Source organism: Pinus tabuliformis, chromosome X (genome assembly GCF_031772625.1).
Source record: "Pinus tabuliformis cultivar Carrire ecotype Pingquan chromosome X, CPIR1, whole genome shotgun sequence".
NCBI lineage: Eukaryota > Viridiplantae > Streptophyta > Pinopsida > Pinales > Pinaceae > Pinus > Pinus tabuliformis.
The window spans coordinates 1,630,119,703-1,630,134,228 of NC_142308.1; positions in this window are offsets into that span (position 1 = coordinate 1,630,119,703).

Genomic DNA, 14,526 nt, shown 5'->3' on the forward strand with positions numbered 1-14,526 from the left:
TCTTTTTCCAAGTTACCATCTCTGCATAAAGCATGAATTATTATATTGAAAGTAAAAGCATTGGGAGGTATTTGTCTCTTACCGATTTTAATATAGATTTCCCAATAGAGATTGATGTAATTAGACTTCAATAAACCATTCAGAATGCTATTGTAGGCAATGATGTGAGGAAAAAATCAATAACTTACATTAGCCTAAATATATGAGCAATGTCCTGTGCCCCGCCACGTTGGACATAAGCCTTGATGAGAATATTAAACACCACAAGATTTTAATTTCACCAGTTTGAGGTCTCTAGAAGCCTATCAAATACCTCATTGTAGGACTCATGACCTGATATTGAGTGGCAAATCAGGGTCATTGCATCTGAAAACATTCTAGAAAATATTAGAATATTGACCATGATGCACCAGCTCTATAAACTGTTCCTTACTCTATTTTCCCGTTCTACCCAATTGAATAATTGGAAGGCCAGTGCTAGTTTTGGTTGTGTCCTCAACAAAACTTGTGTGATCGTCAATGGGGGTAATGTGGAAGGCACTAAATCCTACTGTAAGAGACCCCGTCTGTTGTTCTTGATATCTTCATAGATTTTATTAACGAAGTTATAGTTGTGGTGGGAAAATTGTCTTCTACCTAGAGGCCTCAGAGTCGAGCAGGATGTAAGGAAATTTTTTACAAGGAATGATTTTTCCAGTCTAAGTGATGAATTGTGCAGGGACCCAAAAGTGGTAGAAAATAATGTGGGCATGGATTTAGGGGGGTTCATATAACATGTCTTTTCATAACTACATATGGGTATCACTGGTGCAATGTATCTCAAGAATGTTATATGAAGGTGGCAGGAAAGAATTCGATTAGGTGTAAAAATTATGGAGGTCCTGGGGTTTTTTGAACGAGTCCATGCATCATCTCAGTCATTGCATTCTATGTGCTTCAAAAGTAGCGCATTTTGATGGAACATTTATGTCGTGAGATGATTTCAGGCAAGACTTCAAGCAGCTTGGACAAGCCCTAGATCTGAGTGGCACCAGTGTTTCCCACAATTCAATTGTCCTATATTTGATGATCCTTTAAAATCAATTGCTGCTCTTTCTGTTGCAAAAGCTTTTAAAACAAATTGCTACTCTTTTTTGTTGCAAATTCTTTTGAAATCAATTGCAGCTCTTTCTGTTGCAAAAGCGTTTGGATTTGCAGTTGGGTTTTATATGTGGAGTAAACAGACTCCAAAATCGAGCAAGGAGATTGGTTGTATTAAACAATGTTTGCCTAGCCAATTCTATAGAGAAAATTCAAGGGGTAATTATTATATATTTACTATTTAAAATAAAGAATTAAATAGGATAAAATATTTATAAAAAAAGTATACATAGTATTAATTTAAAGTTTTAATAAAAATAAACCTAATATTAAGTTGCATATAAATTTACAGTAAAGGATGCTTGGTCCACATGGTGGGCTTCTGCTACATAGACAAAGGCTAGGAACCTCCCTCTCCTCATTTTCTGGGCAATCTAGATAGCCCACAATAGATACATCTTCTAGGACATTTCTCCTCATTGGCCCACCATCACTGCTCCCCTTTTGACAGACTATCACACCATACCTGAAGAAGAGGAGAACTCTACACCTAGGAACATTATCCCTGAAAAAATAAATCACTCTCAACCATGGACATACTTTGATGGTTCAGCATAGGAAGAAGCTTACGAGGGTGGAGCCATTCTGTACCTATCTGAATCACATCATTTCATATCCAAATGAGCCTGGTGAGGGGAAAAAACAATTTTGCTGAACTGATTACAACTAAATACCTCATTCAATTTTCTTTAGAAAAACACTGCAGGAATCTCCAAATGTTTGGGGACTCAAAAATTGTTTGCAATTGGATAAACAAATGTTCTAACTACTTTGCTTATACTCTGAGACCTGTACTGGACGAGACTCATCGACTCATCACACATTTTGATTCATTTGTCTGTCATCATATTTACACGGAACACAACTCATATGCCGATCTATTATCCAAGGAAGCTGCATTCAGGCCTCTTGGCACATGGCTGATACGGGAGCAGAGGGATGGTGCACACTACTAGTATTACCATCAACCATTCATGGACATTATAGACTAAATCTGGCTCAACCAGAACTTGGTTTTTTTTATTATGTAAAAAATATTATGCTCTTTTAAATTATCAGATGTACACAAATGAAAATCATACGTACTCTCTGTGTAGAGTTATTTGTTAAACTATAATTTAAACAATTATTGAAGTACATCACCTCCTTGTGTGGAGTGCACTATGCGATTTTTGTTAATTTCTTACCTGATAAGCACTCTGCCTCACATACAGCATATTTGCTTTGCATCTACAATATGTAATTTTACTTTACTGATGAAAATTACGATTTTTCCAAGGGGAAAAAAGTTGTATATAAATTATTTAATATGTAAAATTGAAGTTTCAATCAATGTAATTAGTGGTTTTATGCAATGATATTTATGTGTTTCAAAGAGTATAATTTTTTTTTATGTGGCCATCATTTTTCATATATTGAGACAAATTAAAAGACTCGACATTAAAATTATGTCAAGGTTTCTTCTTGTTTCAACATAGGCATAGAAATGTATGATAACATACACCCTCCTAAAACTTTGACAATTGTTATTTTTTTGAACTAAGCTTCCACCTATCACAATGAGGCCAATTTCCCACATTTAACATTATGAAATTTTGTGAACAATGGAGAAATCTCTGTTGGGACCTTTATCTTTACTAATATTACCACATTTTTCACACTAGGAATAATTCTCACGATCTTTATCAATGGACATGAAAAAGGCCTTACACTAGGAATATGGGCATTGTTGTAGCATCCATCGTCATTTAAATTTCATTTTCAATTTTAACACAAAAAATAAAAAATAAAATATTATGTTCTAGAAAAAAAATTAAAAGAGAATGTGAAAGTCCAAAAGTAGTGATTTGTTTTATATTATTGATGTCTTTCAAATCTAATATAAGGTGGGGCCTCGACCCGTATGTTAAAGTTCGAGTGATATCACAAGATATGAGCAAGCATGGGCCTGAGAAGTAGGTAAAGTGCACTGCAGAGGAACAACGAGCATGAGTTATAACTTAGGCTCAACCCCCGCAGTTGACCATGACGTCAAGGTGTTCTCTCAAGATCTATGGCCTGAGATTGCTGTGGAGGTTCAAGCCCGATGAACATCCCGTACACTCCCCACCCGCGAAGCGGGCCAACGCCATCACTTCACTCCATCTCATCTCCTCCACGTCATCCGCCGCCCTCATTCATTATTGTCCACCTCAGCCACCATACCCCGTCACCTCATCTGCCACTCCATTAATTAGTTACATTAATTACAGGTTTTTCACACACCGTTTGATTATTATATGTATAAAGGACAAGCGAAACCCCGTCGCATTAGTCTTTTGTTTAGTACTAAGAAACCTTGCATCTAGTTTAGCAGTCTGAGTCAGCAACTATCCTGGCAACTTTCATCAGCAACTATCACCAGAAAACTATCGCCTACAGTCACCATGGCTAGACAAGTAAGTTTCTCATCAGTTATCCATACCCCATTAATGGATGTTGAACGAGATATTTCTGAAACCCTTTATACAATTGAACATCATTTGCTATACCAAGAGGTCATTATGAACCATAAGAAGTCTCCTATATTCATGGAAATGGTTGGGTCAGGTGTTCTAGCTGCTTTTGTCCCCAGAACTCATTTATTTCTTGAATTTATTCAATGGCTAGCCTCAACAATGTACCCCAAGAAATGTTTCGTAATCAATAAGTCAAGGGAGAGTGCTTTTCAGGTAACCTAATAGCTAATACACCAAGCTTTGAATTACCCTGTGTCTGGGACTTACACCACCTTTACTAAAGAATCCCTAATTTCTTATTATGATAACATGTATCCTCATGAGCTTTCTCATATCACCTCTTTCTTGGCTGCTAAATCTGGTCAATTCTCCCTAGATGGCAATCTCTTCTCTTTAGAAATATTTGCAGTTTACATAAGACCTATGTTGCAAGTAATTGCCAAGATTCTATGGAAAGAAGACTCAAGCAGGTAGATAAAGTTGTGCTGGGATTTTTCTCCTTAATGATGAATACTAAGATAGTACTAGACATTCCAACATTCTGGGTAGATGCTATCAATACTCAATTTATGATTTTGCCTCTCACTGGTTCCTTCAAATTTCCTTCAGTCATTACTTATTTATTTATGCACCAGAATGCTGTACATTATTCTGATTTGGGGCTAAATGCTGTTGATATCAATAAAAAGAACCAGTCAATGGTATTCTTTATAGACCTGATAGGGGGTGATCTAGGAGATAGTGGTTTATTTGAGTTTACTTCTTTATTCGATCCAGTGGCTTATAAAGTCTTGAATGGAAGCCTACCCCCAGATTTCCTTCCTAAAGCTCAAGAATTTCTTGAATTAAGGATGTGAGATGTGGGGATTGGTTCACTTTTGAAGAGCATGCAGATATTAGGATTTATGGAGCCTTTATCAAGCCTTACAGGTTACCTAAATTTGTGCCAATGGGGATTATTCCCTTGAATTCATCAAGTTGAGCTTAAAATGGGTTAACATGATGTAAAGAAAGCCCAAAGGGAATTGGAAATAGCTTGCAAGCTACTAAATTTAAGTGAAGAAGAAGCAAGAAGGGAGAAAGATAATGCAAAGAAGTACAGGGAAGATCTCCTAAGGGCTAAAGATGAAATGAAAAGGCTAAAGGAGAAAATGAAGGGAAATATGTCATTGATTCAAGCCAAAGAAATGCTATGGGATGAAGTCATTGAGGTTATTAGGGGCATTTGGGAGTTTCTTGTGATTATATCTTAATAAAAAACACTAGTTCGGGATATGGAAGAGGTGGTCATTAAAAATAAGCAAAATGATCTAGATAGATCAAAGTTTGAAAAGACGATGATAGATTTCATTAAATCTAAATCTATTGCAGAGTTGAAGGAACATGACATGCCAGACAGAACATCATTCGGAATAGTTTTTAATAAAATGTTTGTTAGAAACATGTATAGGATTAATGTTGAGAAGAGGATAAAGGAGATGAAGGAAGCATTTTCAAAGTTTAACGTCTTATTTGATAAAAGGGTTAGGGTTGGACTTCCTTCTTGCTGTGGTCTACAGGGAAACTTGCTGCCATAGAAAACATATGAGACTTTTTTGGTTGAGGTAAAAAGCAAAGTTGATAACACTGATGAAAAGACAACAGTATTGAAAGGAGCCACCATTGTGAACTACCTAAAAAAATATTTTAAGCTTACCTGGATAGTGAAGACTCTATTCTTTGATAAGTCTACATATGGTAGGATTATAGGTTGCAGAATAGCACTTGACAAGTTATAGGAAGCACCAAAGTCAAATGTACCATTATGGAGAAGGTGCAAGGAATGGATGATAGAGCGGACCAAAGATGCATCAGTAGGACCATCTACCCAAGCCACAGATTCAAACAACAAGCAGCGATCACCAATCATACTCTACTTTCTATTACTTCTGGTTATCTTATTTTCTTGAGAAGAATGTGGTGTATTTTTCCCTCCAATGTAATATTACGTAATGACTTTTACTTTAGATAGTTAGAAGGTAGTTAAGTAGTTTGACAATTTTGGTAGTTACCAGCTGTCCCACGATGTATAAAAAGAGGAAAAGTTATAGAGAAAAGGTCCGAATTTTGAAGAACCTGGAGACTATGTTGTTGTATTCTTGATAAATTGATGATTAATGAAAGAATCAACAGTTTTCCACACATTGTTGGGTATGATTTTGTAATTTCTCTATTATGTGTCATCATGTTTCTTTCTTTCTTTCTTTAAATATGGTAATGAAGCTGCAGGTCTTTGTTTACTTATGTGAATGAATTTAAACTTCCTTGAAAGAGTGCTCCTATATTTAAAGTTCCTACCCTTATATTTCTTCTAAGTTAGAGATAATAGTTCCTGTCAGACACAACTTATTATCTTTAACTTCTCAAGGCATTCTTCACACAACATTTATATTCAACATCACATGGCATTCTAATATTTTCATGTCAGCTAATTATTAAGGGTTAAAATTCAGGTCCTTCAGGCCCTTCATATGAGGATACATTATACAAATAAGTGACATGCTTAAATAAAATTAATGTCTTAAGCACAACTTCTACACAGCCAGGGAATTGGCTTCTTAAGGGACAACATTGATTAGCGTCGTTGACGGGGACGAAGTCAAGAACATTTTTCCCTGGGTTTTCAATATTTTCCTTTTCTTTTTCAGTGAGGAGGGAATATTTGGTTGTATTGAACAAAAAGCAATAACTCTGGCTTCAAAGAGGCCTCAAACGATGTTAGATACCTCACAGTAAAAAGCTCAAGCCCTTTCAGACCCTGAGAGACTAGTTTCTAAGAGGGTTGGAAGGCCAAAACCTCCATTTACACCATGTCCTACACTGTTTGCACCTGGAATCAGTTCAACACATCCTTCATCCAAACATTCACCTTTTATTGACCAAGAGCTACCTTTTACATCCACTTCATTTCAAGAACCCAACTGTTAATAACATTCTCTAGAGCTTGTTTCTTTCTCAGTATTTAGAAATATATCTACTATAGTTATTCAACCTAAACCTATAACTGCATTTCCACCTTTTCATACTCCATTTACTCCTTAGACAGGTTTTACATCTACTAGTACTCAAGGTTCGGTAAGTTTAGGAGAAAGCATGGCAACACCTGCATTATTGTTGAGTAGTTGTGTGCCTATTTAGTTGCCACAACAATTGAATCTAATGCCTCAAGAATACTTAAAAATTCTTCCTTGCTTCTTAGGGGAGGATGAAAAAACAACACAAATGCATATAGAAGTGTTTTGTATTTTTTGCAGAAAATCTCAATGTAGAACACCAGGATGTTGTTTTAAGACTTTTTGTGCAATCCTTGGATGGTGAAGCAAGAGAGTGGTTTAAAGGGCTTCCTAATAACTCTATTCCTACATGGGAAGAGATGGGGTGCTAGTTCACATAGAGATGGGGAGAGAAACGAGACCATGTGTATTTCCTTATAGAGTTTAATGCTATTAAAAAGAAATCTGATGAAAGTGTTGTTGATTTCATTAGAAGGTTCAATAAACTTTACAACAACCTTCTAGTGGAGATCAAGCCCCCTCCTACTAGTGCAAAAATAACTTTTGCAGGGGCAGTTGAATCAGATTTTGGGTTCACAATGAGGGAGATAAGATCCATAACCCTTGATTAGATCGAAATTGATACTTTAGAAATAGAAGAAAATCTAGTGGTTGCAGGTAAAGCACCAAGGGCACAACCTACCCAAGATAAGGGAAAGGAAAAAGTGGAATCCTCTCAAAATCAAACGTTAGAGGATATGAATAATGTGATTAAAAATTTGTCTAGTAAATTGATTAAATTGGAATTGGAGAGTAAGAATTTTCAGAGGCAAGTACAGCAAAATAGAAACTTTAATCCTCAATATAGAAGAAAACCTCTACAAATTTTACAAAAGGATAGAAAAGACCAAGATAAGGTTCAAACACCACTTTACTTAGAGGCAGATCCTAATGAAGTACCAAAGCATTCCAAGGATCATGATGATCATATTTCCACATTGTACACAGGAGATGAAGATGAACTAGGTGTTGAGGTAGAAGAATATACTGAAATATATGCCATTTATGATGAGAACGAAATTGATGAATATTGGAAGCAGTTTATTGATTTTATGCAAGCAGAATTACATAAGAAATATGACTTGAGATCAAGAAAGAGTTCTAGAATTCAAGAAAATGAAGGTGAGCAGCAAGTTCTAGCTCCACTACAAAAGGCGACTCCACAAGAAGCACAACTTGCAAAACAATTAAATAAAGGAAAGCAATAGCAGAATAGAAATAACAAAACTCAAATACTTCAAGGTGAGTCTTCTCAAGATAAAAGTGATAAAATTCCTTTAGAAAAAATTGTTTCCATTCCACAAGAGATTTCAGTGATGAAGAATAGTGAAGATGAAAATGAAAGGAATACTCAATAGGTCCATGTATTTAGTCTCACTAAGGAGTTAGAAAAAATTAGAATTCAGGTGCCCCTCACAGAATTGGTCAAAACACCAGTTTATCAAAGAGAGATTGCTGAGTTTATCAACCTATCTTAGAATGTGAATATAAATGACATTGTGAATCCGTAAGAAGATAAACCAGTAGTGGTTTTTGGTCCACATGTGGAGGAGGTAGATTCTTCAACACCTCCTTTCTACATTTCTTTATTGATTCATGATTTCCTCTTGCATAATTGTATGTTTGATTCAGGAGCTTCACATAACCTTATGCCCCTGTCAATAATGAAACAACTGAACCTACAAGTTACTAAACCTTAGAGAGACCTTTATTCTTTTGATTCAAATAAAGTTAAGTGTCTCGGGGTCATTAGAGATATGGAGGTGTCATTAGCCCAAATCCCTGCTAGAAGCTTGGTAATGGATGTAGTGGTAGCAGATATCCCTGCCAGGTTTGGAATGCTGCTATCTAGGTCATGGGGGGATAAATTGGTTGGTGTTATGAAATTGGATTTTACTTATCCTATCATACCAATGTTTGGTGGAAAAGAAAGAATGTTGTACATAGAAATAAGATTTGTTCAAACAATCACAAAGAATGGAGCAAGTAATTCACCCGTGTATAGCCAAGAAAAAGATGACTTTTCTCGCCCAATGCTACATGGGAATGCAGAGTTGGCTGAAGATAACCAGAGGCAACTTACTTCAGCCTGTGTAAATATAGAGCTACAAACAGAAGGGATGTAGAAGTGCTTCTTTGATGGAGCCTATTCTAAAGAAGGAACAGGTGTTGGTTTCCTTTCAATTACACCTGGAGGTAATATGATCCCATTTTCTATTAAATTGGAGTTTGAAGCAACTAATAATGTGGAAAAATATGAATCCTTGATAATTTATCTACAATCAGCAAAGCAAATGCAAGTCAAGTCAATTTCAATTTTTGGAGATTCAGAGCTGGTTACAAAGAAAATTAAGAACCATTTTCAAAAAAAACACCCTAGGCTCAGGGCATATAGAAATGAAGTGTGGGATTTATTTGAGAATTTCTTTGAGTCTTTCAACATACAGTTCATTCCAAGATATGGGAATAGATTAACAGACTCCTTGGTTGTGGCAGCCAAGACTTTTAGGCCTCCTATAAATCCAAAGCTAAGAAATGAGGTTGAAATGAATCATAGGCCTTCTGTTTCGAATAATATATAACATTGGTAGGTTTTTAAGGATGATCAACAGATTAAGGAATTATTGACTATGATTGAATATTTTTAGGGCACCGAGATTGATCAAGATGGAGATGAAATAACAGAAGGTGCAAAAGTAAGTGGTTTTAAAATTTCCATAGTTAATCAAAACATTATTCAATTGAAAGATAATATTATGCTAAGAGGGGTTGTCCCTCTTGAAAGACTTTTTAACTCCAATGATGTAGTTATTAGTTCAGAGAAAATTCCACAGGATGAGAAGTTTCAAGATCACAATATTGGAACCCAGAAGGAGCCCAGGTTAGTCAAATTATTTAATGGAGTTCCACTTAATTATAAGGAGAGATATATTGATATTTTCATGGAGTATATTGATGTTTTTGCTTGGCCCTATGAGGATCTCAAGACATATGATGTAAGCATTATTCAACACAAGATTCGCTTGAATGAAGGGATTAAACCATTTAAGCAGAAACTCAGGTAGATCAATCCTTTGCTTTTACCATTGATTGAGAAAGAAGTAAAAAATCTTCTTGATGCCAAGATAATAGTTCCACTCTGATACTCTAACTGGGTGGCCAATTTAGTACCTGTAAGGAAGACAAGTGGAGAAATAAGGTTATTTAAGAAACCAATTTCTTTGCTGCGAGGAAATTGTGCTTAAGACATTAATGTTTATAATTATTGTCACTTGTTTATCAGTTAATTGTATGTTATATTCTCAAATGAAGGACCTGAAAGACTTGGTTTTAAACCCTCAATACTTAGGTGCATGAAAATCTCAGAATGCATTTGATTTCTGAATATAAATGAGGAATGAAGAATTCTTGAAGAAGTCATAGACAATATGCTCTTTTACACAGAATCTACTTTCTGTGACACTTGGAGAAGTTAAAGATAATATGTCGTCTTACACAAAAACTACTATCTGTAACTTAGAAGAATTGTAGAGGTGGGAACTTAAAGTATAGGAGTTCTCTTTTAAAGGATTTTAACTTCATTTACATAATAAAATAAAGACCTACAACTTCATTACCATACTTAAAGGAAGAAAACATTTAATGACACATAACAGAGAAGTCAGAAAATCGTACCCAAAAATGTGTGGAAAACTTCTGATTCTTTCATTAATCAACAATTTTTTCAAGAATATAGTGGTCTAATCTCCAGGTTCTCCAAAGTTCAAACCCCTCTCTGTAAATTTTATTCTTTTTATACATTATGAGACAGTTGGTGATCACCAAAACTGTCAAAGTGCCTAACTATCCTCTAACTTCTTTGAGGTAAAGATAATTACAAAATATTACATTTGAGGGTAAAAAACCTCATTCATTTCAAGAAAACAAGATAGTAACAAGTAATAGAAATCAGAGAATGATAGGAGATTACTACTCACTGCTAGAATCTATAGCTTGAGCCTATGGTTCTGCTGATGGTTGAGAATTAATGGAGTAGTGGATGAAGTGGCGGGGTAAGGTGAGTGGCGTAGGCAATTAATAGATGAAAGTGATGGAAGATATGGAATGAGCGACGTGAGGTGGCAAGCTTTGGGAGCGCACTGCGGGGGTAAAGAATGTACGAGAGCTTTAACGAGGTTGAACCCCCGCAGTAATTTTAGGCCACACATTTCGGTCAACCATGCTAACATCACAGTCAACTGTGGGGGTTGATATTTCATTACTCTTCATTCTCATTGCTCCCCTGCAACACACCTCAACGTACCTATCAAGGCATCACTTGATCATGCCTCTTGAACCTGCATGACCTTTAGACAATGGCAAACCTTTGGTTACCATGGAAATCAAAAGAATTAACACTCTGGCTCATGAACCTATCACGTATGCCTTTTCAACGCCCCTTTGACTCCCATATTGACTTGAAAGGAAATAAAAACAGATAGTTAATAATTTATTGGGTCCAATTTTAAAGATAGAACCTGATTACTTTCTGAACCGATATCCATTGCTCCTATAGGGATCCGATAGGAAATAAAAACAGTCAGTTAATCATTTATCAAGTTTGATTTTAAAGATAGAATGTGATTACTTTCCGACTCAATATTTAGCCCTGACTTCAGTGAATTAAACTGTATTTGATACACCATTGCGTTCAATCTCTGAAATAAACCCATTCTAGTTAACTACGCGATTGCCATCAGATCTGTGGCCTGTTGATCATAAGGCCCATATATTCTGGCAGCTTTATCACTTTCAAAAGCCATTAATAATATAAAATCAACCATTTATTTCATATTTTTTATTTTTCTTTCATTTTGTGATAAAACTGAAAATAAAACTTAAATAACAATGGATGCTACAACATCTAGCTCCACCTGGGGATAGTGCTTTTGCCACAAAAGCACTAAGAACCGCAGATCAATGCCTTCACCTCGAGCATGGAGTCATATATTGCTTAACCAATTCAAATTCTATGGCATTTTTACATTGAATTCACTCCGATATCTACAATGATAGGATGCTTATGCTTCAGAACTAGAAGTAATGCTTGAGGTGCTGCCCATTGGCATGCAACTGTAGAGTTTCACCATTAAGATTCTTCGCAGTATTTTTCTTAAGGATTCTCATCAAATTTTTGTTACTGGATTGAACCAATCCATTTCCCTATGGATGATAAGAAATTAAATAAGATAAAATGTCATTATACTTCTGACAAAAGGCAACAAACTTACTTGAACTGAGCACTTGAGCATTGTCTTTTATTACTTTTACAAGGCATCCAAGTCTGCTAAACATGCTTTCCTCATATGTCTTGGGATCCTCATAGGACCAAGCCAAATCATTAGTGTATTTCCTGAAAATCTTAATATATCTCTCCTTATAATTAAGTGAAGCTTCCTTAAACAATTTGACCAGCTTGGGCTCCTTTTGGGTTCCAACATTGTGATTTTGAATTTGTTCATCCTATGAAAATAAAAAATCACCTGTTCCGTCTTTAGAATAGGTTCCATCAAAGAAGCACTTCCACACCCCTTCTATTTGCAGCTCTGTATTTACACGTGAATTACTTGCTTCATTATTTGTGATTTTTGTAATAAATCTTGTTTCCTTGTATAGCCTCCTTTCTTCCCCACCAAAAATTGGTATGACAACATAAGAAAAATCTAGTTTCAAAACACCACCCAAATTAGCCCCCCATGCCCTAGATAGTAACATTCCAAACATAGCAGGGATATCTACTACCACTACATCCATTACCAAAATTTTGGCTAGAATCTAGGCTAGTGACACCACCATATCTTTAATGCCCCCCAGACACTTGACTTTATGTGAATCAAAAGAATACAAGTCTCTGTAAGGTTTAGTAACTTGTAGGTTTAGTTGTTTCATCACTGATAATGGCATAAGGTTATGTGAGGCTCCTGAATCAAACATACAATTGTGTAAGAGTAAATCATGAACCAATAAAGAAATGTAGAAAGGAGGTGTTGAAGAATCTACCTCCTCCACATGTGAACCAAAAACCACTACTGGTTTATCTTCTTGCAAATTCACAATGTCATTTATATTCACATTCTGAGATGGATTGATAAATTTTGTAATTTCTCTTTGATAAGCTAGTGTTTTGACTAACTTTGTGAGGGGCACTTGAATTCTAATTTTTTCTAATTCTTTAGTTCAACTGAACACATAACCCTGTTTAGTGTTCTTTTCATCTTCTTCTTTACTTCTCTTCATGAATGAAATCTCTTGTGGAATGGAAACAAGTTTTTCTAAAGGAATTTTTTCACTTTTGTCTTGAGAAGACTCACCTTGAAGCATTTGAGTCTTGCTACTTGTATTTTTCTACTGCTTTCCTTTATCCAATTGTTTTGTAGGCTATGGTTATTGTTCTTGCGGAGTGGCCTTTTGTAAGGGAGCTGGAACTTGCTGCTCATCTTCATCTTCTTGACTTCTAGAACTTTTCCTTGATCTCAAGTCATATTTCTTATGTAGTTCTGCCTGCATAAAATCAGAAAAATGCTTCCAAAATTCATCAATTTCCTTATCATCATAGATGACATCTGTTTCACTATATTCTCCTCCCTCAACATATAGTTCATCTTCATCTACTGCATATAATATGAAAATATAGTCATCATGATCCTTGGAATGCTCTGGTACTCAATCAGGGTCTGCCACTTCTAGAACTTTTCCTTGATCTCAAGTCATATTTCTTATGTAGTTTTGCCTGCATAAAATCAGAAAAATGCTTCCAACATTCATCAATTTCCTTATCATCATAGATGACATCTGTTTCACTATATTCTCCTCCCTCAACATCTAGTTCATCTTCATCTACTGCATATAATATGAAAATATGGTCATCATGATCCTTGGAATGCTTTGGTACTCAATCAAGGTCTGCCTCTATATACAGTGGTGCGTGGATCTGATCTTGATCTTTTCTATCCCCTTGTAAAATTTGTAGAGGTTGTATTCTATATTGAGGATTAAAATTTCTATTTTTTTGTACTTGCCTGTGAGAATTCTTACTCTCTAATTCCAATTTAATCAATTTATTAGACAAATTTCTAATTACATTATTCATATCCTCTAATGTTTGATCTTGAGAGGATTCTACTTTAGTCTTTCCCTTATCTTGGATAGATTTTGCATCTGGTATTTTACCTGGAGCCACTAGATTTTCTTCTACTTGTAATGCATCTGTTTGGATCTGATCAACAGTTGGGGATCTACTCTCCCTGAATGTGAATCCAAACTTTGACTCAAAAGCCCCTGCAAAAGTTATTTTTCCACCAGGAAGAGGGGATTTAATCTCCATTGGAAGACTATTGTACAATCTATTGAACCTTCTGATGAATCCAACAACACCTTCATCAAATTTCTTCTTGATAGCATTAGACTTTGTGAGTGAATACCCATGGTGTCTCTTTTCTCCCCATCTCTAGGTGAACAGGCATTCCATCTATTCCCATGTTGTAATAGAGTTATTAGGAAGCCCTTTAAACCATTTTCTTGCTTCTCCATCCAAGGATTGGACAAACATCCTTAGAACAACATCCAAGTTTTCAACATTTAGGCTTTCCGTGAAATTACAAAATACTGATATATGATCCTCTGTTGTTTGTTCATCCTCCCCTGTGAAACGAGGAATAATCTTCAAATAGTCTTGTGGCATTTGGTTCAACTGTTGTGGCAATTGCATAGGTGCATACCTATTCATAAAAAATGTAGGTGTTTCCATATTTTCTCCT